The sequence below is a fragment of the Talpa occidentalis genome, unplaced genomic scaffold, assembly GCF_014898055.3.
Source record: "Talpa occidentalis isolate TD23 unplaced genomic scaffold, MPIMG_talOcc4v2.1 talOcc4.3, whole genome shotgun sequence".
Lineage (NCBI taxonomy): Eukaryota > Metazoa > Chordata > Mammalia > Eulipotyphla > Talpidae > Talpa > Talpa occidentalis.
In genome coordinates, this window is record NW_023603184.1 from 12,104,612 (window position 1) to 12,129,796 (window position 25,185).

The window sequence follows — 25,185 nt, forward strand, 5'->3', positions numbered from 1 at the left end:
TGAAACAATCTTCTGGATTCTCTACCAGCTACCACCTGGGAGGGAGATGACAGGAAGGAGCAAGTTAAGGACACCACAGAGATGCTGTCAGTTAACTCAGAAATAATGAGATCCCCTATAGGTCAAATGACTGACAAGGGCCTTCAAATAAATGAAATTATGGGGGAGGGGTCGGACTGTAGAGGAGGGAAGAGAAAGAGAAACTGTTAGAGATTGAAAGAGTCTTAAGAGATAGAGAAATCAAATACAATGTCAGTTTGGATACTGATTCCAATAACCAACTGTTAAAACAATTTGGCGGGGTCTGGGGTGGGTAGTTGGCAAAATGGAAAGGTGTATTTAATAATTGGGTTTTTTTTGGAGATACACACTAAAGTATTTATGTTAAGTCTATAACATGTACAACTTACTTTAAAATATACTAGGTAGGGGGAAAAGAACATAGATAAGCAAGATCATCAAAATTAGGATTATTAAAACTGGATAATGTGTACCAGAGGGTTTAAAAAAGTAACCTGTATTTTTCTTCCTCCTTTTGATTTATTTTGCTTAGCATAATCCCTTCCAGATCCATCCATGTTGTCACAAAGAGCAAGATTCCATCTTTTTTTTTTTAAAAAAATCTGAGTAATATTCCATTGTGTACACATACTGCATGTTAATCCACCTCATCTGTCTTGGACACTTAGTTTGCTTCCATAACTTGGCTATTGTAAACAGTGTTGTAATCAACATAGAAATATATATATATAAGTATTTATGTGTATATATATGGATATATAAATATATATATCCCTTTGAATTAGTATTTTTTAATTATTTGGGTAGATACCCAGGACTGGAATTGCCAGATCATATGTTAGATCTATTTTTAATATTTTTGAGAAACCACCATACAGTTTTCTATGGGGACTGGATCAGTCTACACTCCCACCAACAGTCTATAAGAGTTCCTTTTTCTTCATACCCTTGCTAACTTGTTTCTGGCCTTTTTGATATAAGCCATTCTCACAGGTGTGAAGTGGTAGCTTGTTTGTGGTTTTCATTGTATTTCTCTGACAGTAAGTGATGATGAACGTTTTTCCACGTGCCTGTATGAAGTGACTATTTAATTCTTTTTTTTTTAAGATTTATTTATTTATTTATACAAGCACTGGGTACAGTCAGAAGCATGGGGGAGTGAGAGAATTCATCAGAGCCAGAGCGGGGAGCAGAACAGGCAGAAGGACCTAAGTATATTGCTGAGGGAGCAGCGGGCATGGCAGGAGAGGTCTGCGTGCCATGTGGGACCCTCCCTGGCAGTTGGGGATCGAACCAGTGCTGCAGAGGCTGTGGGCAGCTTCACAGCCCAGTGTTCAACTGCTGCGCCACCAGGGAGGCCCTCTATTTAATTCTTTTGCCCATTTTTTAATTAGGTTATTTGCTTTCTTTTTGCTGATTTTCATGAGTTCTTCATAAATCTTGGCTATTAGTCCCTTGTCAAATGTGGGATATGCAGTATTTTTTCTGATTTGGTTCAATATCTTTTTGTTTTAATGATGATTTCTTTCTCTGTGCATAAGCTTTTTAGTTCAATAATGGTACCAATTGTTTATAGTCTCTTGTTTCTCATGCCATTGCAGTCAAGGTCCCAAACACATACTAAAGAAAATGTCATGGACTATTTTGCTTATTTTTAACAAATCCTAGAAATCTGACTACCGAATTGAGACTCCAGGGGTTGGGGAGATTGGACTGGAAACAAAAGGAGGGGGCCCATGGACTATGGTGGAGGACTGTGGGTGTCTTGGTGTGGGATATGGTGTGGCAACATACATCTGAAAAGGTGTAAACCTACAATAATGAGGTGGGGAGATGAGGAAATTCATGCTCACAGAAATTAAGCAACCTGAAGGCATTGGTGATGATGCAAAAAGGTGAACCACAGGGCATAGGGTATTAAGTTTTGGGGATTAGCAGGCAAGATAATTGATATATGGAAAGAACCACTAAATCTTGGCACTCCAATGAGTCTTAAAGATTCCTGGTTCATTGCCTTCTTTTTGTACTTGAAGAATTAAGACCCAAAGAAGGTTCATATCTTGTCCAGGGCAACACAGCATGTTAGTGGCAGAGAAACACATAGGACACGGGTCTTCTGTCAATGACCACTTTTCCCTGACACATAAAACTGCCTTTGATGAGCTGCCTGTATAAATATGCTTGACTTTATAACTTCTGCATGTCTTAATGGAGTAATTTCAGTCTCTAGTGCCTGTCCTGTTAATAATAACCCTCTAATTTTCCCTATAGAAAACAACCCCTTCCCTCTCGAAAATCTAAGAAGGACTAAACAATTTCCCTCCACTGGTCTTGTGACGTGAGGTAGGTCAATGAGAATCTTTCTCCAGGGAATTTGAATTTTGGTTACTTTTATTTTGACAATACATCTCTATTCTTCTTTAAGGAATTAAGAGTTGATTTGTATTGTTCACAACCCCAAATCCTGTATAGTGCAGGCTTTTTAGTTACATGTATTAGAAAACCCAAGGCAAATATGCTTAAGGAAAAAAAAGGCATTTAGTGCCTTAAATGAGGGATCTGCAAATTATGTGACTTGGACCAAATACTGTCAATCACCGGCCTGTAGACAGTTTTATTAGACCAAAACCTCATTCTTCGGTTTATGTATATTCCGTGACTTTTGTGCTGCAATAGCAGAGATGAATAACTGTGACAGAACAAAATGACTTTCAAAATCTAAAACCTTACTCTCTGTCCCCTGACAGGGACAGTTTGCGATACTTGACTCAAGCAGGTGAAAAGTCAGCTGTAGTTTGATCCAGGGGCTCAACAGACATCTCCAAAGCCCAGGCCCTCGATCTCTCAACTTCTCTTTGTTTTCTGTTGTGTGTTAGCTTCTTAGACAGCTCTCTCTTTGTGGTTGCAGCTGAATCAGCAACAACAGCTTCATGCCCTCCACAGACAATTAAAAGCCTTGGGCCTAAAGCTGATACTCTGGGCCCAAATAGTCTTCTACTGTGGTAAGGACAGACTTTACCGATTAGTTTCAGTCAATCAGAAGCTGAAAGTGGAATAAATCAGAATCTCAGGGAGAAAACCTCTGATTTGCTGAATTCCCCATGGTAAATACTCCAGCTATGACTGTTCTCAAATCATCAACATGTCACTGAAGGCCAAGCTGGGATGAGATGTGCAGTAGCCCATCATTGGATAGTATTTCCCCCAGAGAGACAATAAACATAAATATCCTCAAGGGTATATTGCTAGATAATAAAAAAATACAGAAAAATAATTAGGAAATGATGAACTTGGAGTATTTATTACTTTGCTTTAATTGCACATTTATATAGTTTGATTTTTAATAAAGGCTATGCTTGACAACTGGCTCGTACTTAGTCAGCTCTTACCCTTCTACTCCAGCACAACACTGGATTAAACTTACCCAAACCATTGTGGGGACTCTTTCCTCCAGATAAAAATAAATAGATATTAGATAGTAAAAGCAGAAACCAACCAACCAACCAAACACTCTAGTGAGTCCTCAATATCATCCATAGGTTCTTAAAAAATGACTTTAAGTGAAAGAAAATATAATGAAATCAATCTTACCATAGCTGATTGATATTAACAAGAGTTACATCCTTATGGCATATTTCTGGTCACAAAAACATCACCAAACTTCCAAAAGAAAACCTAAAATATTTCTAATATGAAATAACCATCTGTAGTCATTCATTCATTCATTTTCCAGTACACTTAATCCAGTTCAGAGCTTCAAGGGTGGCTACAGTCTATCCTGGCAGCTCAGGGCACAACAGCAACCAACCCTGGACAGGGCACCCTTAAATTCACCCAAATTCACTCCAGCTGGGCAATGTAAAGATGCAGACAACCCGAACATGGACACCTTTGGGGTATTAAGGAAACCAGAATAATAGGAAACAATGTTGAACACAGTGATGTTGTTCAAGAGCCTATGGTAGCCGATAAATGAGGGAAGATGGGAACTATATGTGGCTTTAAAGGAAATAAAATATTCATATCTACAGGTGAATCTGACATTGGTGCCCAGCAGGAGCTAACCCTGAGACAGTACTCCTTGGTGGGCTTACATGGACTGCAAACCCTCCCTCAAGAGAGAATGGTTTATGCCAGCTTCAGGTGGCCCCCAAGATAGGTAAAGTTACCCATTACATCATACTGACTGCTGATCCAGATAGTGCTATCAGAGCAATGAGGCAATATGGGAGAGCCAGACTCCAAGGAAATTTAACGACAGAATCCCATGGAAATACAGATAAGTTTTAAATGTTTGTGTGGAACATTATTCTTTGGTAGTGCAAATGGCCTCTGGGAACATTATTAATAAGAAAATTAATAAATGTCATAGATCTATATAGTGCTTGACAGCTGTCAAAAGACAGTCCTATGCACCATCTGCCTTTGGCCCCACACTGTCTGCAGTAGCCGCCATCTCTGTTTTGCAAATGAGAAAATGGAAATGCCAAATGGATATCACTGATAGTTGACTGAGCTGTGCCTCTAATTCTAGTCTCCTTATCCTGAAATCTTTCTACCGCAGGAGCTGTCACCCCATAAATAACATGCATTCCCCTTGTGACGTGTTTACACACACACACACACACACACACACACAGAAGTCAAAGCTAAAGCAAAACATAACAAATGCTTCTGTTTAGAAATTATTTTTACAACTAATGATTTCATTCACATATTTTACATTAATATGTGGCTATGCAAAATGGTTATGCAAATTTGCTCATAATTTGACTTGCTAAGCATTAGATTTCAAAGCTTTTAGCTATGGATAATATAGTGGTTCAAAATTTAGGTTCTAGAGACAGGCTGCCTGGAATTGAAGCCCAGCTCTACAGTTGCTAGCAGAGGGATATTGGGCAAGTTGCTTAATCCTTTTGTTGCTCCATTTTCTCATCTGTGAAATGGGGATAATAGTGGGCTTAACTCATAAGGTGGTTTGAAGATTTAATAAAATAAAATATGGAAAGCACTTAGAACATTGCCTGACACATAGAAAACCCTAAATAGACATTAATGGTTAGAACTTTTATCATAATCAGGATTATGATCCTGACCATCATTATTGATGGCCCAACCAAATTTTACTTTGTACATATATTAGCTTCAGAAGTCAAACTTACATGGAAACACTACAGATTTGGGGTTGATTTATTCCAGCTCCTTCACAGTGAGAACACTATACATCCATAGCCTATTTTTTCAAATATTGTCTAAAGACTATGAAGATATTCTCTCACCTGCTCCTCCAGTAACTGGAGGGCTGGGATAATTTCCCTACTTTACAGATAAGGAATCTAAGGTTCAGAAAGTTTGGATAACTGAATTGTTAGGTATTGAAGCCACAATCCAGCCTAGTCTCCTGACCCCATAGTTACCTTGGGAAGCTGTACTTTTTTTAGCCTTTTGGTTCCTAAATCATATGGTTGTTGATAAAGTTTCCCTGAGAGTCCAAGTTCCCTTGCTAGGTATCATGGCCACTGTTTGATGTTTCCCCAAGCATCCCCAATCCTTCCTTTTATTGAGGACCTCACTCCTGCCCCATTCCAGTCATATAGTTTGGGCAGAACCAACTCTGCAGCAGCTCCACATTGGACCCTGGTCTAACACGGTTAGCCTTAGACTCGCAGCGTGTAATAGGCTGAGGAACAGGCATGTGGCGCACCTTGAGCCAATGACAGCTTATATATCCCAGGTCTTATGTGGGAGACATTCAAAGAGATCCCCAGTCTTCCTGTGGACAGGGTAGGATGCTTTTAGCATGACTGCTTTAGCTATTTTGCTCTCAAGAGGTGGGAGTGGGGAGCTCTTAGGGGGTGGGTTGTGCCATGCATGTAAGTGAAGCGTGACAGCAACAGCAATGAAGGCAAAATAGAGATATGGTCCAGAAATCTCCACACAGCTTCCATAGTTGATGGACCAGTTTGCACTCCCAAACAGTGCACAAGAGTTCCTTTAGTTGCTCCTCGCCAACATTTGTTGTTGCTAGTTTTTTAATATGTGCCATTCTCACTGGTGTGAGATGGTATCTCATGGTAGTTTTTGATTTGCATTTCCCTGATTACAAGTGATGTTGAACATTTTTTCATATGTCTGTTGGCCATTTGCATTTCCTCTTCAGAGAAGTTTCTTTTTAGCTCTTCTGAGGGTTTTTGACTGGATTATTTTATTTCCTGTTGCTGAGTCTCATCAGCTCTTTGCAGATTTTTGTGATCAGTCTTTATCATTAGTGTTGGGTGCAAAAATTTCTCCTAGTTGGTGGGGTTTCTAACCCATTTTATTGTCTCTTTTGCTGTGCAGAAGCTCTTTAATTTGATGTAGTCCCAGCTGTTTATCTTTCTCTTCACTATCACTGCTTTGGGTGATGTGTCTGTAAAGATGTCTTTGATATAACTAAAGAAGATGCTTCTCTCAAAGACAGAAGCATCTTCTTTAGTTATAACTTAGTTTCTTGTCATTTGCTACCTAATTTAAACTTCCTTTTCTTCCTTTGCCTCCTACACTGTCACCCACCCCTTCTTAATTTCTCTTCGCTTTTCTAGACATCCAGGACCCCGACCTAGCTGGACTGCATTTCTCACTCCACCATGTAGCCTCACCCCTGAAATCCTGTCCTAGTGCAGACTTATGTGCTCCAAGATTCCCACTCTTGGTGTATACAACAATTCATACCTGATGGTAGTTCCACACATCCATCATTGTCAGGTGTATAAAAAATGAACCCAGGGCCTCCCTGGTGGTGCAAGGGGTAAAGCACCACACTCTGAAGCAATCTGCAGCCTTCGTAGCATGAGTTCAATCCCTGGCCTGCCAGGGAGCTACCCACATGGCACGGCAGACCTCTGCTGACTCTCCCGCTGCTCCCCTCAGCAGTGTATCTCAGTCAATCCGCCTGTTCTGCTCCCCACTCTGTCTCTGGTGGATCCTCTCACCCCCCACATCTCTGGCCTGTACCCCAGCTCTTGTATGCATAAATAAATAAATCTTTTTAAAAAAATGAACCCAGTGAACATCAAGCAGCAGCTTTGTGGATTCACCCTATCTCAGGGTTGGAAGGAAACTAGCTAGTCCATTCGTTCCTACTAGTGTGTGTTGATCAGCTGCATGAAGTGTTACAAGCAATGTGGTAAAAATAGTACTAAATAGCTTACATAAATCATTGACTTAAAAATGTAAAGCAAACATTGATAAATAGAACTAGCTTAAAACCAGAAACTTTCTTTTATCAGAAAACACCTGTAATAGCTAAAGTTCTCATATCAGCCTATAAATAGAACTTCTACAAATCAATAAGAAAATTTGTCACTTGAACAGACACTTCACAGGAAAGGATATTCAAATGACTAGTCAGCTATGAAAAGGCACAGAAATTCATTACCCACTTGGAAGACACTAACTAAAGCCTCCAGAAGCCAGAAATATAAACAAATGGGACTCTCATAAAGGTGCTCAAGCAAACATAAGGAGGTAGAGCCATTTTGGAAAACCACTTGGGTCCACGAGGCATTTCAGTGTCTCCACAGGCACAATTTAGGACCCAACAATCCCAGTCCTAGGTATGCCATAGAACTAGTTAAATAACCCTTAACACCAGCCCAATTTATGGGGAGTAGCATTTTAACGTCTGTATGAGAGTTGAAAAATCCCCCAAAGGCAAAATTTAATCTTGAGTCTTCCTTAAATTGTCCATAAGATGTAGTACACAGACACACTAGGTCTACTGCTTAGTATGTGCTGAAGAGTCTACATAGCAAAGTCCACTTAGTCCTCACAACATTATGACAAGTTATCATCCTGCTCAGAAGGGTAGAATAACTTGCCCAAGGTCACACAGCCAAATTGAAAGGGTGTTAAGGTTTAAACTGATGCCAGTCAGTCACCATACTTTTGTCCATCCTGTTGCCTTCATGAATAAAGTCAAGTGCAGGGAATAAGGGGAAGAAAACAGGGGATATGAACCTTCCCAGGGCCCCAGCATCCCCTGCCCCTATTTCATCTTTCACGCCAGTTGCTAGCCTGTGCCATCCAGAAACAAGTAGTTTGGGTTTGTCTTTACTCTGGTTTCCCATTAAGAGCCTTAGGCTAGAGGGCCTTCCTGGTGGCACAGAGGTTAAGAGGCAACCTATGAAGCTATCCACAGCCACTGCAGCACAAGTTCAATCCCCAGCCAGGGAGCTACCCACATGGCACAGCAGACCTCTCCTGACTTGCCCCCTGCTCCCCTCCGCAGTGTACTTCAGCTAATCCACCTGTTCTGCTCCCCACTCTGTCTCTGGTGAATCCTATTACCCCTGCCCCATACCTCTGGCCTGTACCCCAGCTCTTGTATGCATAAATAAATCTTTAACCAAAAAAAAAAAAAGAGCCTTAGGCTAGATCTGGAGTCTGCAAACAATAGCCCTTGGGCCAAATCCAACCTATCACCTGTTTCTTTAAATCAAGTCTTATTGGAACCTAGTCAGATCCACTATTCTATGTCAGGCTATGGCTGCTTTTGCCCTACCATAGCAAAACTGAGTCATTGAAATACAGATAGTTGGCACTCTGTACTTACACTATTTACTATCTGGCTCATTAACTTTTGCTGACCCCTGACCTAAACTAATAAACTCCCCTTGCTGGTCAAAGCTCTTCAAGAACCAGAAGGAAGCTGATTCCATCATGTCTTGGTCCTAAATAACAAGCCTTCTGGCCACCCAGCTCTCTTTCCAAAAGGCAGACATGCAGCTGCTCTGGATTCGGGAGGATTCTGAGGTCCCACTGGGGCTTTCTGCTCCTAAAAGACTCACCCCTTCCTTTGATAACTTGTTCTGGAAGAACTTGTAGGGGGCAAGGTAGCTGCAGTCATCTGCGTGGACTACATTTATGTCTAATTAGCCCACAGCACAATATTGATTTTGCATATCTTTTACAATGCCACATTAAATTTGTTGTAAGCCTTATTAGTCCCCACACTGAACTCTGCTCATGCATATTCTATCTTCATAACTAGTCGCTCATGGAATATGGCCAACTGCTCACAATTTACACAAAATCAAAGGGAACACTGGTCAGGAGTGCTGAGCTATTAGCTCATACCCCAAATTAATTCATAATGTGTAGCTGATGAAAGAAAAGTACTACAAAGCTAACAGCCCAAATAGAAGCTAAGATTTTCCAATCTAAATATTGAGAGAGAACCATTAGTAAGTTTATGTATTGTGTAGTGATTTAAAATTTCTAAATCCAAACCTATCAGCTTAAACAAAATAATTTATATCTGGACTACAGGCTCAGTAAAATCTCATTGGGGTTTCCTAAATTAAGCTGAACTTCGTCCATTTGAATTTTATGCCAGGAAATATACTCTTCCACCTCACCCTAGTACTTCAATTTAAAGCATAAGTTTTTAATGATAATAGCCAGTTGTCTAAACTTTTAATTCAGACTAGACTCAGCTTTCACAGGTATTATCTCATTTAATCTTCCCAACAACCATTAAATAAACTATAATTATCCCTACTTTACAACGGGACAAATTGACAAGCGGGGTGATTGAGAGACTTACAATAGTTTCCAATGCCATCTAGGGAGAAATAACTGCTCACTCCTTAGTGCCATAGTCTCTTCTATACACATCATAACAAGTTATCAATACCTACTTTCTACTGGGAGAAATCCCATCTATGCTTTGTGAGGGATTAGGCTATTATTTACTTTAAAAGTACAGACTGCATTCCTATTATACACCAGACACTGTTCTGTTCCACAGGCACAATTTCATGTTGTCTTCCAACAGCCCACCAGTCCTATCATTATCTTCATTTGTCAGATGAGTAAGAGGTTGACTTAGAGAAGTTGAGTAACTTGCCACTATCGGAGCCGGGAAATAACAGAGCAGGGACTCACTAGGGGAATGGGCATATGGGTGTCTGCAAAGTGCTTTGAGGTCCCTTCAGGAAAACACCATCCTGATAAAGCAAATGAATCAAGTTGGAGAGGCTGGACTGTGATTGGGTAAGTTTGTGGATTGAAACCAGGGCAGGGCCAAACAGCTCTGCATTTTTTTTTTAAAAGGAATTTAAAGTTCCCAAGAGGCAGAGAGAAGAGAATAACACCGAGTTGGGTGTGGGGGAAAGGGCATGGAGGGAAACCCTCAAAGCATAGCCAAGCAGGGACTTTGGAGAGAAGTCCTATGGACAGGAGTGGATTAGGGAGGATTCTGAGGCCCCAATGGGGCTTTCTGTGCACACATGTGTGCAGGTATGTGTGCATGAGCACTATACACTCCTTGCTCAGGCCTTGCCAGAATAAAGTCAATCAAGTCCACCTGCTCACTGATGTGCAAGGGTTTTCTTTTAGGGTAACTCGAAAAGGAGCCAAGATCTAGGTTGTTTTAAGGCAGAGGCGAACGGCTCATGTGGGCACAAGGGCCCACGCCCAAGGGGCCAACTGACATCCGTCCAAGCTGTAAATCATTTGCAGGACACTTACTTTGGTTCCTCGCCAGCCACATGATTCAACAGAACTAGGTACTCTTAGTGGCAGCTACCAAACAAGAAAAAGGAAAATGACCCGTTACAGGGTATTTGAGACTAAACTATATAGCGGTGCTTTATCCATATCCATATCCAGTACTATGGAGTGGATGTTATTATGATCACCACTTTATAGAAGAGAAATTGAGTGAGGGGGTCACAACCACACAGGTATTAGTGAGACGCCCAGGTGGGGCTGGAATTCTGGCAGTGTGGCCTAGAGGCCTGGTCTGAACTACTGCACCACGCTTCCTGGGCAACAGTGCACGGAGGACTATTGGAGGGGTCCTTTCACCTCCAATCTCTAGATCCTGAGTTGATGGTGGTCACACACTAGGGTTGTTCTTCAAGGTGGCCTGAACTGCAGTGCAGGTAATGCAATGGCGGTTGGGTGCTATGAGCCCCGATTTGATCAGTTTGGCTTTTTCCTACAAGAGATGACACTGGGGATGAGATGGGGTGTGCAAGCCAGTCGTCCAGTCGCAGGCCTTGTGTTCTGCGCAGTCTCTGCATGATCTGAAGGGCAGGCTCTCTCATGGGCTCTGTCACCTGCTGCTGCTTCCAAAGGAGACGGGATCTGGCAGCACAGCAGAGTAAAACTTGTCTGTCCAGAATGTGGGGACCAGGATAAAACCATCTTTGAAGTATTAAATATTTTTACAGGCTTAAACACTTAACTCTTCAAATCTTGGGCATTGGTGTGGCTTAAAACTTCTGAAGTCAGAGTTAAAAATGTAATAATAATAGGTCCTCCCTGGTGGCGCAGCGGTTGAACGCTAGGTTGCGAAGCTGCCCGCGGCCTCTGCAGCACCGGTTCGATCCCCGGCTGCTCCCCGGCCACCAGAGGAGGGTCCCACATGGTGCGCAGACCTCTCCTGCCGCCCGCTGCTCCCCTCAGCAGTGTGTTTCGGTCCTTCTACCTGCTCTGCTCCCCGCTCTGGCTCTGGTGAATTCTCTCACCCTCCTGTGCTTCTGACTGTACCCAGTGCTTGTATAAATAAATAAGTAAATAAATAAATACATATATCTTTTTTAAAAATGTAATAATAATAAAGAGTACAAAATCCCCAATAACATCGCTATCATTTGCTTTGCTTCCCCTCACCCTGGCCAAGATTAGATTCTGATAAATGAAACTCCAAGTAAATTCCTCACTCTGGCTGTAGTCTGGGTTCATTGCTTTTGTTCCATGAGGCAGGAAGAAGACTGAGAACTAACTGGTGTTGCTGGGAGGTGGGAGGGGGATTCTTTCATTAGAGGAACATTAACTTTTAGCATCGTTTTCACGATCACAGAAAGCCATTTACTTTGCAAGTCTGCAGGGAATAAACACTGATAGGGTGTTCTAAGAGCACAGCTGCATTTCAACATCTGGCATTGCCTCTGGAAGCCTAGGGACACATCTGCTAGCAGAGTAGCTCCTCAGGAGAGCCCTATGTGGGGCCCTTAGCCCTGGGATGGGAAGGCGGCCAGTGCATCAGCCTGGAAGTCAGGAAGGGGCAGGCTGACCTGCCCAGGCTGAGAAACTGGAGACTGTCTCAAGTACAGAGTCAGGGTTTGTGCTCCAGGCCATTAAAAATAAATGATCAAACTAGTAAAAAGAAACTCTAAATGTTATTGAACATCTACAATGGGCTAAATACCATCTGGCAGATTATGGGGATCTAGACAGTGGCAAAGCCAGGATTTGAACATAGGTATATTTGGATGCTGGAGCCCATGCTCCTCATGTTTTTTTTTTTTTTTTTTTTTTTTTGAGAACAGAATAGGCCTATTTATTGAAATACATTGCTAAGGAAAGCAGCAAAAGAGGTGGAAGAGGTCTGCTGCACCTGGATCCCATGCTCTTAACCATCATCCTGAACCATCACTACCAAGTGTGTAGCAATAAAGAGCTGTGCCAAGATTATGCACTTTGTCTGGCTCAGACCTTACCAGTGGAACAGTAAGATGAAAAATAGGTGGAAAAGTCCCTAATCAAGTACAACTAATGAGATGAGGTGTCTGAAGCACTCCAGTCATCAGCAGGTGAGATGCTCCTCAACCTTCCAGCAGATACTTCCCGCTGCTCTTTACTTGAACTTTCTCATATTTTCCCTTTTTTGTACCCTTTTCTTCTCCATTCCCCAAAGCCAGAACAAGAGACAGTCAGATGCCTTACAGTGAGGAGCGGAGCAACCTCTCCTCTATGTCATTCTCTACATCTCTGATTTATAAAGGTAACATATTAACCCATTTTCCAAGATGGTATTGAGTGAGCCTCTGCTCCCACTCAGACCCCTACCCACCCTCAGCCCATTGCAGATCTCCACTCATAAGTATTTTCTTTTAATCCCTCCTAAACTTTCTTTACATGTGTTAGACACTACAAATGTGTGCTACACCCCCGCCCCCCCACCCCCGACACACACTCTATTTTCTTGGTGCTCTTTCCATGTGAATACTTTCCAGAGAAAGCATCTGTGTTTTTTCATAGCTACATTTCTGTTCCATTTTATAGATGCCCTGCTTTTACTTAATCTTCCTCCTTTTAGCGAACATTCACATTGTTGCCAGCTTTTGCTATTCATAAGTTCATATTTCGACTTCTTGTCAAACATATAAACTCCTTGTGTTTATATCTGAAGAGGTTAGAACTCAGTGAGGGGGGAGATTGAAGGTATCCCAAAGTTTCAACACTCTCACCCCTAAGATCTACCAGAGCAAAGACATAAAACACATTCAGTAAAAGCCCTATAGTCAAAAGATCTTGCTTTGTCAAGAGAGAAATCCATAAACGCCATTTTCTCCCCAAAGATTCCATGTCTCTGTGGCCCAGAAAAAAATGTAACACCTTGAACTAGATAATCCATACATATGTTTCTTTAGCTATAATTTCACCGAGTTCATTAGAATAGTAAGTACTTCAATCCAGTCTAGCCTTCCAACTCGAGAGGAGGTCAAGCAAGGAGGCCTTTGCTTTTCTGGCTGGGCTCACTAGGGGCCAAGCAACATTCTTTGCTAAGACACATTTGTTTCCCAGCCCGCCCCCGCCCCAGTCAGAGGAGCCTGCCTGCAGTTGTGCAAATATCACGCTGGTGCTATATTCGCCACCAGGAAATGGTATGTGTTTCTTCGTCTACATCTTTAAGGGTTTTACCAAAAAACAGTAGTGCCAAGCAGTTACCCCTTCAAGAAGGATTGGTACTAAAACAATGAGAATTAGGACAATTTGTGTGCCTTTTGATTTGTCCTCACAACCAGTTATTCTTTGGTATGTCCTTGCCTTCCCGAAACTGAGTCCCTGCATTCTCAAGCTATCCCCATCCGCCCTCCCTGTATTTGATGCTGTTGGTGCCCTGCCCACGTTCTGTGGGTTGGTACCATTTCAGGGCACACTGACTTGCTTTCAATGCCCAGTATCTGCATCTCTTTGCCTAAGAACTTTCGCTGTGTCCACTTTGCCCAGGCACAAGGCAAGCTGGAAGGACTCAGCAATAAACCCCACCACCACCACCACCATCACCAGTGCCAGCCCAACAATCTTCAACTGAGGACTGACCAAAGTTAGTAGAAATTACCCCATTCCATTGCCCTTTAGGTGGGATAAAGCTAAGGATTGCATGCAATGTTGATTTCCAGGGTTCCCTGCAGGATTAAACCCACTGTGGTAATTTGCTGGATAATGTGCCATTTACTGACTTCCTCTTGCCTGTCTCATGTCCTCACTCTCTGCTGGGGCTTCCTTCATTTGTCAAAATGAACTAGTGATACTAGGATCTTCTCAATGTCTTCTTGGTATCAGAAGTCCTCCTGAAAAGCGCAATTTTAGGGTGGGATTCTTGGAGATGGATCACTTCCTAGTCACATGGCGAAAGAGAACACTTGCTGGTGTTGCTAATCCCACTATTAGAGCATCACAAGTGCTAAGACTCTATGGGCAGTGGACTGGGAAGGACACAGGAGGGAAGTAACACAATATACGGCAGAGAAGAGTAATGAAGCATTACGTAAAGCCACAAATGATGATGTGTTTATTTGAGAGGACACAGCAGAGTTTCAGGTCGGGGTGGTAAGCTACCATGCTAAAATAGTGACATTTTGTGAAGAACAGCTATGTGACTAGAGGGATAATCACATATGATTGCACAGACACCGTGAAACATTGCAGAACTGTAGCAGGGATGTGCTGTGATTATGGCTGATTGTTGAGTGTGGTTGAGTCTCTTCATCCCTTTGAGCTAGAAGTGTGCTGAAACACACCAGAAAAGTCTTTAATTGTGCCTTTCAAATTATAGTTAGTGTAGGGATGTTGAAAGAAGACAGGTAAGGAAACTTTTAGGAGACTGAAATCCCATGCTACCATCACCACTATTACCACCACCATCACCGTTTGTAGAATGGTTTAGCTGCGTAAGATCACTCCATATTTGGCTATGTTGAACCTGTGCTCTGAGAAGGTACCTAACAGACCCTGCCAACAATGAGACTTGGTTCCAAATAATGAATATTTCAACTAACAGTAGTATCCATGTATCCTTTTTTATATATTGATTTTTCAGAAAAATCCCATCCACTACAAGTTTGTTGTGAAAACCATAGCTAATACATGATCATTGTATTTTTATCCCAATTTGCACACGAGAAAAGTGAGCTTCAGTGAAATTCAATGACTTACCCAATTCAAGACTAGACATGAACTGAACTGTGGCACAAATCTACACACTGTCCAGTGCCCTTTTCTCCACATTATACTACACTTGAGGGCTGGTGATGAAAGATATTGTTTAGCAATTTCTTGGCCGTGAAGCTTGCTTTGGTAAGAATGGATCAGAGAATAGTTTATAGAAAATTCTTAGAATTTGGGCTATTTTAAGAAACTCATCCAAACCATTTCCAGTCATTCCCTATCTGAGTTATATTCAAAACTTGCTCTTACAGGACAGCTTGTCCTTTTGTGTCTGCTGCAGGATCTACATGCGTGGGGCAACACTCAGAGTAACCACCTGCAGCAGTCAGCTATTGCAGAATAAAAACTTGTGATTGATGAAAACGAGCTTAGATTTTTCCTGCTCGCTGGTCTGCAGTTTGGTTGGGGCATTGCTGCTCCAGTTGGGGTTTGGTTTTGTTCCATGGGGCTCTCTTGGGGCCCAGAGGAAGGTGTGTTATCCTTATGTTGGTTACAGTAACAGCAGAGAAGCCAACCTCTGCAAACATTATTTATCACTAACATCATATTCACTCACATTCCACTGGTCAAAACTAGTCACTGGCCAAGGCCAAAGTCAGTGTGCTAATACATATACTATGTTGCAAGGTGGAAGCTAGGCAGATGAAGATTTGCTGAATAATACTTCAATCTGTCATATCAGTTAAACATGTGGAGGGAGGTCAAGCATGTCTTTCCAAAGTCCTCCACATCTTAAAACTGACACTATCCTATTCATCACATCAGTCCTGTAGCTGTCAAGAAGAGATCATCCTTAAGGGACCTTTCTGGGGAGACCCAAGGGGACCATGAATTTGCAGTCTCCAAGACTAGAGAGCCCCAAGAGGGAAATTATCTAGTTGAGATTGGGATGTTCAGAAAGCAACTATTTCACTCTTAAATCAAGCTTTCAAGTCCCTCTTCATGGAGGTGGTGGTGGTGGGGGACTTGTGGATAGAGAAAAGCAGATATGGGTGATTTATAAGCTTCATTTTAAATAATAAGGTTCTAGCAATGGAAGTCTAGGTCAAGATGCACAACAAAGCAGCAGCCAACTAGGAGCAGACACTCCTGAGCTGGACAATATAAATTGGTCTCTCATATTGGACACTATTGGTTTCTCCACCCAACTCCTCAACATCCATTTCCCCTTTTTCTTCCAAGTGGAATCCTAATATTGCTCAGAATTTTCCCTTTAGGGATGGGCCTAATTGGCCTAGAGATAATTCCTTTTTTTTTTTTTTTTTTGCCAGTTATTATTTGGGGAAGGGACCAATGAGATAGTGTGCCTGTGGGGAAAGTTTGCTGGAGGCGTGGGGATGGGCTTCTGGACAAAGTAAGTAAGGTGAGGAGAAAGCCCTAGAAAAAAACTGACCCTGTTTCTCTCTGAACCTTCTATCTTGAGATATCCCTGCTAGAGTCCTGTCACTCCCTAAAGGTGGAAACAAAAGAAAGATGGCAGAACAAGATGGAAAGAATAAGTTTTCTGAGGGCACAATTGAACTGCTGCATCAAACTCCCCCAAACCTTGCCCTAAATGTACCCTTACTTTTCAATGATAAACAATTCTGGTGTGTTTTTTGTTTTTCACTCTTGACTTGTAGTTAAAGACATCTTAAGCAGTGTCTATCTCAACCACTCACCATACTCTGTCATTGGCAAGTCACTTAAATTCTCTAATTCCATTTTTGTACCTTTACCTATATCATAAACTTGCTATGAGGATTAAATGACAACACAGAGGAAGCATTTGCAAACTTGTAGTGGCTTATGCCTGGTGACGGTGCAAACAACTCACAGGTATGATTTTTATTATAGGGAGTTTTGGTTCCATAGAGCAGAGAGCACAGGTCTGAGCTGAGAGCTACAATTCTGGCACCTTCTTAAGTTTACAAATATTGCCCTCTGGCTGTTTTGTTCTCCAAAAAGTTATAACAAAACCTTCAAAACTGGAAGGATCTTTGTCTTTCTTAAGGTGGTCTGATTAAATATAACATGGTCTCCTACCCTAACCACTGCAGCCTGTGAGGGGTGAAGAGTAGATGAGGGCTATTTTTACTTTTAAATCATTATATAACTATGACATGTTATTTTTTTAATAATAGGGAAAATGCAGAAAAGCAATATGAGATGATCCCATTGACCAAAAGAAACCACTGTGAACACTGGCATGTGTTCTTTCATACTTTTTGGGGATGGTAACTCCTTTGAAAAGGAGGGAGAGAAACAGGCATCTTTGTATACTGCTTCTGAAGATTTTTTGGGATAGTTGCTTCACTGTGTTTCAAAATTAATAAATGAAAACATACCGACATCAACGATTCTGCTTCTAGGAATCTATTCTCCAGAAACAAGAGTAGTTAGAAAGATACTTGGAGTTTACAGAATGCTAGGGAATCTCCTAAGCATTTTAAAGTCCTCTTAGTTAACCTTCGCAGCCCATGAGAAAGATACTATTATTTTTTAAAATTCACATGCCATTCAGCTTACCAATTCAAAGTGTACAGCTCAATGGTTTTTAGTTATTTGCAGAGTTGTGTAAACATCACCACAATCAATTTTTGAACATGCCCTGTCATCCCAAAAAAGAAACTCTGTCCTCATTAGCAGTCATTGTCTATTAACTACCTCAATCCCTCAACCAGTAGCAACTGTCAGTCTCCTTTCTGCTTGTACAGATTTGCCTCTTTTGAACATTTCCTATTTCAATGTGTATAAACACCAACTTTTGTTTATCTATTCAGTAGTTGATGGACATGTGGGTCATTCCAACCTTGTTGCTATTAAGAATAATGTGGCTATGAATATTTGTATCTAAGTTTTGTATGGACATGTGTTTTCATTTATCATGGGTATATATGTCAGAGTGGAATTATTGAATCATGTGGTAATTCTATGTTTAACCTTTTGAGGAACTGCCAAGCTTTTTTCCAAAGTGGTTGCTCCATTTTACATCCCCACCAGCGGTCTACAGGGTTCCAATTTCTTTACGTCTTTGCCAAGCAACACCAGTTATTATCTCTCTTTTGATGATAGCCATCCTAGTGAACATGAAGTGGCATCTCATTTGGTTAGTTTGCATTTCTTTGATGAATAGAGGGAGGTACCATTACTATCTTTATTTCATAACCAGAGAAGTTAATTTGGTTACCCCATGGTTACTGGTTGAGCATACAGAGTCTTGTGTACACAACAGCATAGGCAGAGGAAAGATTGCTTAGCACTGTTTGAGACAAAAATGAGAACAATCTGAGCATGTATCTTCAGGCGTTTCTCCCTACAGAAGACCACTGGCCAGCTCATAAAGAGTGAGGAAGATCCATTTATGCTGCTAGGAATGAACCCCAACATGCAACGGCAGTGAAAAAAGTCAGTTACAGAATCATGTGTCCATGAACCTGCACAAAGAGATGTAAATGGTACAGAACTAGATATCAATGATATGGATATAAATGATATGAACGACACAGCACAGATACCAATGATAAAGATGGGGATTGGAAGGCCACACACAGAACTCCCCCAATATTCCCTAGAAAGTTAATTCCAGGACAAGAGGGATTTTTTTTTTTTTTTAGCTTTGTGCACTGCTCTATCACCAACACTAGAACAAAATGTAGCACAGAATAGCAGCTAAATAAATATTAGTTGTTAAATGAATGATTCCTTTGGAGCAAGGAAAGGAAGACAGATGTGTTCATAGCAATGCTCAAGTTTTACTCTGCAGACCCATGTCCTGTGTGCATCAAATGTGTAGTAGCTGTATCTTTTTGATACAGAAAAATAATAACTTGGACTTCTTGGAGCATTTAGCAAGAGACAGACAGACAGACAGACAGACAGACAGACAGATGGACAGACAAATAGACCAGAGTGTCAGTATGGAAATGAGAAGTGCCTTAGTAGCTTTGGAGAGAGCCAAGAAGACCCTCCTGGGTGACAAACAGTGCAGCTCACTTCAAGTGATTCCACTTCCCTCCCTACCAAGCGCTACCTTAGAGGTAGATTACCCGGAGGGGCAAACCTGCCTATTCCTGCCCTGTTGGGCACTCCCACTCTGATCCACAAGCCACTCTCAGTTAACAGGACTCAAGATGCCAGCAGTGAATCTTGTTTTCACCTGAGAGAGTTGTAAAAATCAATAAGCAGGGCCTCCCTGGTGGCGCAGGCAGTTGAGCTCAGCGCTGTGAAGCTGTCCGCAGCCTCTGCAGTGCTGGTTCAATCCCTGCCAGCCTCAGAGCAACCCACATGGTGAGCAGACCTCTCCGGGCTTGCCCGCTGCTCCCCTCAGCAGTGTATTTCATCAGTCTGCCTGTTCAATTCCCTGCTCTGTCTCTGGTGAATCCTCTCACCCTCCCATGCATCTGTCCTGTACCCCGGTTCTTGTATAAATAAAAAAAATTATTTTTTTTTATAAAATTGGTTTCTTTTCTCTTTTTTTTTTTTAAGATTTATTTATTTATTTATACAAGCAGTGGGTACAGTCAGAGGTGCAGGAGGGTGAGAGAATTCACCAGAGCCAGAGCGGGGAACAGAACAGGCAGACTGACGAAGTTCACTGCTCAGGGGAGCAGCGTGCGGCAGGAGAGGTCTGCGCGCCATGTGGGACCCTCGCCAAGCAGCCGGGGATCAAACTGGCGTGGCAGAGGCTGTGGGCAGCTTTGCAACCCAGTGTTCAACCGCTGCACCACCAGGGAGGACCCCCCCCAAAAAAATAAATCTTTATAAAAAAATCAATAAACATTTGAAGGACAAGGCCAAGAATTTCTCTGTCATCTTTTCAATATTTGTTTAATTTGTGGTCCCCATTGCACCCTCTGAGGAGACCCAGAGATCAAAAGCAAGGGGTTGAGGTCACACTATTCAAAGCTAATTGCATGCAGGATAGGTTGAAAGACATTTAGGAAAGGGACCAGGGACTGTGACTTAACTATGTTCTGCTAGCAAACTTGGGCTAAAGGAATGACTTACAGACTGTAAGAGTTCCAGGTGACAAACTTCCAACAATACCACACGGCATCAGCAATGGTTAACAGAGACCAGGGTAAGGGACATAGGAGCTGCATGTAAATCAGGCTGCTCCTGCCACCGTTTATAAAGAGGCATCACTGAACAATTATTATCATTTCAAATTCCTTCACTGTCACCATGGAACAATCCCACCTCTGAGCAAGGCAAATGCTAACATGGCAGATAAACCACTTGTGAGCATTTCTCCAGCTGACAATTCAATTGCAGATGATTTACAAACTCCGGGAAGAACAACACCCTCTCTAGGTCTATCTCATGACCCAGAGGAGACTAACTTCAAACCAGTCACAGGGGTGGATTCACATAATACCAGAGAGGACTGAGTTCAAATCCTACCTCTGCACTTGCCAGCTGGGAGACTCTGGATGAGTTATTAACATTTCTGTGCTATCATATCCTCATCTATAAAACAGACATAATGAAAGTACCATCCAATAGAGTTATTACATGGAATGCTACACACAGAATCAGATGCAACATACTTAGAACAGTGCCTGGAACAGAACTCCATACATACAGTTATCATTACAAGTACCCGCCTCTCAAAGTGAAGCCTTGGGATAACCTTGATTTACTGTAAAGAACATCATACTTGAGGTGATGACAAGCAAAGATTTTATGAGACTGATTGGGCTTGAATCAAGCAAGAATGAAAAGCACATCCTATGTTTGCTATTTTTGGTAACAACACAAGACACACGTAGTAACATGTCTACACGTATAGCACATATACTAAGAACAAAGGCAGCTGTTATTAAGGGAGTGGCAACCTCAATAAATCCACATGGACCATGGAGTTTCTGGTCACCCCAAGATATCAAGAGCATTGAATGGGTCAGTCAAGCTGAGTGCTTCCCTCATTGAGAGGCTGTTGATCTTGACCTATATTGCTCTTACTTGTGTTTACCAGAAGGCAGTGGCTTTCCAGCAAACATGATACCTTGAACCCCGAGCCACTCTCAGTCATTGCACAGCCCCCAGTTCCCACCAGCAGCTCTCGGCCTCTCTCCCATGTTACCTTCTGATTCCTACCTCCAGGGCAGGTCCCACTGTGTAGGGGAGAGGCGAGGTCCCAGGGCCTCCCAGCCTCCTGAGAGGGGAGCCTGGCTCTCCACTCAGTTCCCACTCACCCAGGGCCTGAGGGCTGAGGGAGATGTAGGCAGAAAAGATGAAAAAATGACACACCCCTGCAGGAAATCATTGTTTAGCAGATTCCCAAACTGAAAAAACAAGTGTAACATTGGAGAAAGGAGAGTAAAGTGCCAGTCAAGGCCATTAGCACAGCCGGGCTGCGCCGCGTGTCAAGGAAACAAAGGGACCCTGTGTGTGTGAGGACAATGCCGTGTGTCACCAGCCACTTCTGCACTTCTCTTGGGGAAGGGAAGATGAGAAATGAGGACACAGTACCCTCCGGGATCTGATGCGCTTAGACTTGATTAATCATAGTCACCAGGCCATTGTCAGAGCTGGGAGAGGAAATGTAGTCTCCCAGCCATGGCCTTCAGTACCGGGGGGAACCAACTAGGTATGAGCCAGCCTCCTAGGCAAGCAAATCCCCAAATGCCCTTATTCCTCACTCTCCTCTTCTACCAGCTTTTAGAGACTCATCAGAAGTTAGAGTTGAGGGCCTCCCTGGTGGCTCAAGGTGTTAAGCCCAGCACTATGAAGCTATCTGCAGCCCCTACCCACATGGCTCAGCAGACTTCAGACTACAGCCCACTGCAGACTTCAGCCCACTACAGACATGGCTCAGCAGACTTCTGCCTCGCCCACTGCTCCCCTCGGCAGTGTATTTCAGTCAGTCTGCCTAGTCTGTTCCCCACCTTGGCTCTGGTGAATCCTCTCATGCCCCCATACCTCTGGCCTGTACCCCAGATCTTATATGCCTAAATAAATAAATCTTAAAAAAAAAGCTAGAGTTGAATCACAAATATCATCTCTCCAAATATATATATCACCTACTCCTGATCTTAGTGATGGCACTTGTCAAGGACCATGCCCAGCTACGTAGCCTATCAGCGTAGTAGCATATTTAGTATATCAGCATACTGGTGGCAGTTGCTAAGGCCAGATGGATCTCGATGTAGCCAACAGACCCCCGTCATACCAGACACTAGTCTATGAACAAGCTCACAAAAGGGCCTCATTTGCTCCCGCCTTCAAATGCTGACTCTGCCACTAACCTCCCATGGACTGTGAGTGTTTTCTCTGACGTTTCCCACCTGTGAACTGGGATTATTCTTGGGCTACTTTAAGGATTAAGTGAGTTCATAATTTTAGTGCATCATCCATAAAAACCACTCCAGAAGCGTGAATAATAAATTAGAAGGCACATTACCCCTGCAACTCATGTTGGCCCATGAGGAGCTGTGTGGAGACAGCTAGAAAGACAGGAGCCCAAATCCCCACAATGGGTCTTGTTGCCTATTGTGGCCTGAGTTTACCCCATTAGGTGCTGAGGAAGTTAGACACTAGTAGATACTCTCAGGGGAAAGGCAGGTGATAAGTGCACATGGAAAAGGCCAGCTGTGCCACAACAGGGAGGGCAGAGAAGTCAGTCAACCAGTCTTCAGGGGAGCAACCAGCACTCAATTTCAGCAATAGCTGCTGTGTGGAAAGGCGGGAGCAGCCAATATTTAAAGAAAAGCCAGAAATATGGAATTTTGTGTCAAATCTCCCAATGTTAACACTCCGTCAGAACTAAGACATCGTCCATGCCATGTGAGACCATGTTATGCAGCTTGTGATGCCCCATCTGGACAGATGGCACGTCCCAGCCAGGGTAGGCCTCCTATTTTCAGTCTTGTGTCCCCAGCTTGCCTGCAGTCTCTGGTGAGCTGATCAGGTCATTGCAAAGCCACCCCTTGGTTTAGGACCGGTAGAATAAAGCCAGAAAGACAGAATATTCCCCAGTCACTGAACACCTGCTCTGATCTCAGCCCATGGATTCAGGGCCAGCAAGAGGGACAGCCAGGAAATTGGGGGTGGGGTGATCATCCAAAGAACCACAGGCACTGTGGCCTATTGCACCTGTGGCAGGTGTTCCTCTGATGAAGGAATCAGGACTTCATGGTGGGACTGAAGGGCAGGCAGGGGCTAAACTCCCCTAACCTCCACCAGTTGCCTCAAATAAGCAAGAGTATCTAAGTGACAAAATGTACTTGCTAGGAAAATGCAACTTTCAAACAAGATTACTCATAGTGAGATGCCACCACACACCCACTAGAATGGCTAGAATAAATAAATAAAAAAAGACATGTAATAATATGTGTTGATGAGGATGTAGAGAAATTGGAAACTTCCTACATTGCTGATGGGAATGCAAAATGGTGCCATCATTTTGGGAAACAGTTTGGCAGCTTCTCAAAAACTGATCCAGCAATTCCACTCTTGGGGATATATCCCAAGAGAAATAAAAACACAAATCCACATAAAAACCTGTTCAGGAGTATTTACAGCAGCATTGTTCGTGGTTCCCAAAGGGTGGAAACAAGCTATTCAACTGTGGTTTATCCAGCAAACTGTGGTTTATCCAGACAATGGAAATTATTCAATGATCAAAAGCAAGAAAATACTAACACATGCTACAATGTGAATAACCCTTGAAAACTGTGGACTAATTGGACAAAATCACAAATGAAAAAGACAAATACATGATTCCATGTCTGTGAAATGTCTAGAGCAGGCAGCTCTATAGAGAGAAGATTCATAATGGTCTAGGGGTGTGATGGACACAATTGGGGGCATGAGAGTATCTTTGGGGGCTGTAAATAAGTTCTAAAATTGAGTGTCGTGATGGTTACACACCATGTGAGTGCACTAAAATCCACTGAGTTGTCTACTTAAGTGGGTGATTTGTGTCAATGAATTGCATCTCTGTAAAGTCATCACCAAAAAAACAAAATCTAAAACTAAGATTGCTGCACTCAATCATCTGCTATAAAAAATTTCTGTGCCCATATCCTTCTCTCTACATCAGCCCCACTGGAGAAGACAGAACAAGAACTCCAAAGGGATGGTTTCTCTTAAGGCTCTGGACTAAACTCCAGTGACCAACTTACAAGACTGTCTTGTGATAGCACTGAAAGTCTTGGGTCCCAGGCAATCCCTTATTCGGGGTAAACTGAAACCTTTGATCATCCTAATGCAAATCCTCTCCCATAACCCGGGAGAGATCTGCCCTTTAGAGATGTCAAAGGCTAGAATGCAGTCTCCCTGCAACTAATGTTGGTTATAAGTCATCCTTGGGCTCCCCCTAATGGCCAAAAGGTATTTTTATTATTGTTCCATTTTACAGATGAGGAAACAGGATCAGAGACCTGAAGTAATTTGCCAGAAGCAAACAGGAGCCAAGAATAGAATCTAGGTCTTTTTCCAAAGTTCAGTGTACCCCTTCCACTCATCCTGTGGCCTCTCACCATGCCACTGGGTTGATTGTCCAAAAATACTCTTAGATTTTTCTTGTTTCCATGTAGAAGGTAGTCAGACACCCAGAGAGAAGTTTGAGTTTTCAGTTATAGGCAGAAAAGGGGACATGCGCAGGCTGGAGGTTAACAGCACAGATTCTGGACTTCCTAAGCTTGAATCTGGGCTCTGCGACTACCTAGCAGTATGGCCTTGAAAAAGTTGCTTAACCTCTCTGTGCCTCAGTTTCCCCATAAGGTGAAGTGGGCAAAGTAATGGTATTCCATGAATATCCTCCCACTGGGCAGCCCCTACCACTCAATTCTGGTCTCTGAGGTAGGGGAGAGCAACACCATTTTGCACATGTGAGAACTCTTACCTTTGCTCAAGGTACAGTTAATAACATGTGTTGAGATTCAAGTTTAGGTTGACTTCTAAATCCTCCATGCTTTACTACCCCCATGCATTAGTTATTATTACTGTAAC

At 42.6% G+C, this 25,185-nt stretch overlaps 1 protein-coding gene across 6 annotated transcripts in view; it reads right to left on the reverse strand.

Annotated features, from left to right (window-relative positions):
- Window positions 1-25,185, reverse strand: part of PRR5L (proline rich 5 like) — a 150,872-nt gene that overhangs the window by 123,907 nt on the left and 1,780 nt on the right. For 2 of the 6 annotated variants that reach the window (XM_037522451.2, XM_054699267.1), the window contains exon 1: window positions 21,328-21,500. The exons of 3 other annotated variants lie outside the window; for them this stretch is intronic. The gene's annotated coding sequence lies outside the window, so the exon portion shown is untranslated. Of the gene's footprint in view, window positions 1-21,313; window positions 21,501-25,185 lie in introns of those variants that run through there. One more of the 6 variants, XM_054699266.1, reaches the window with a different exon arrangement.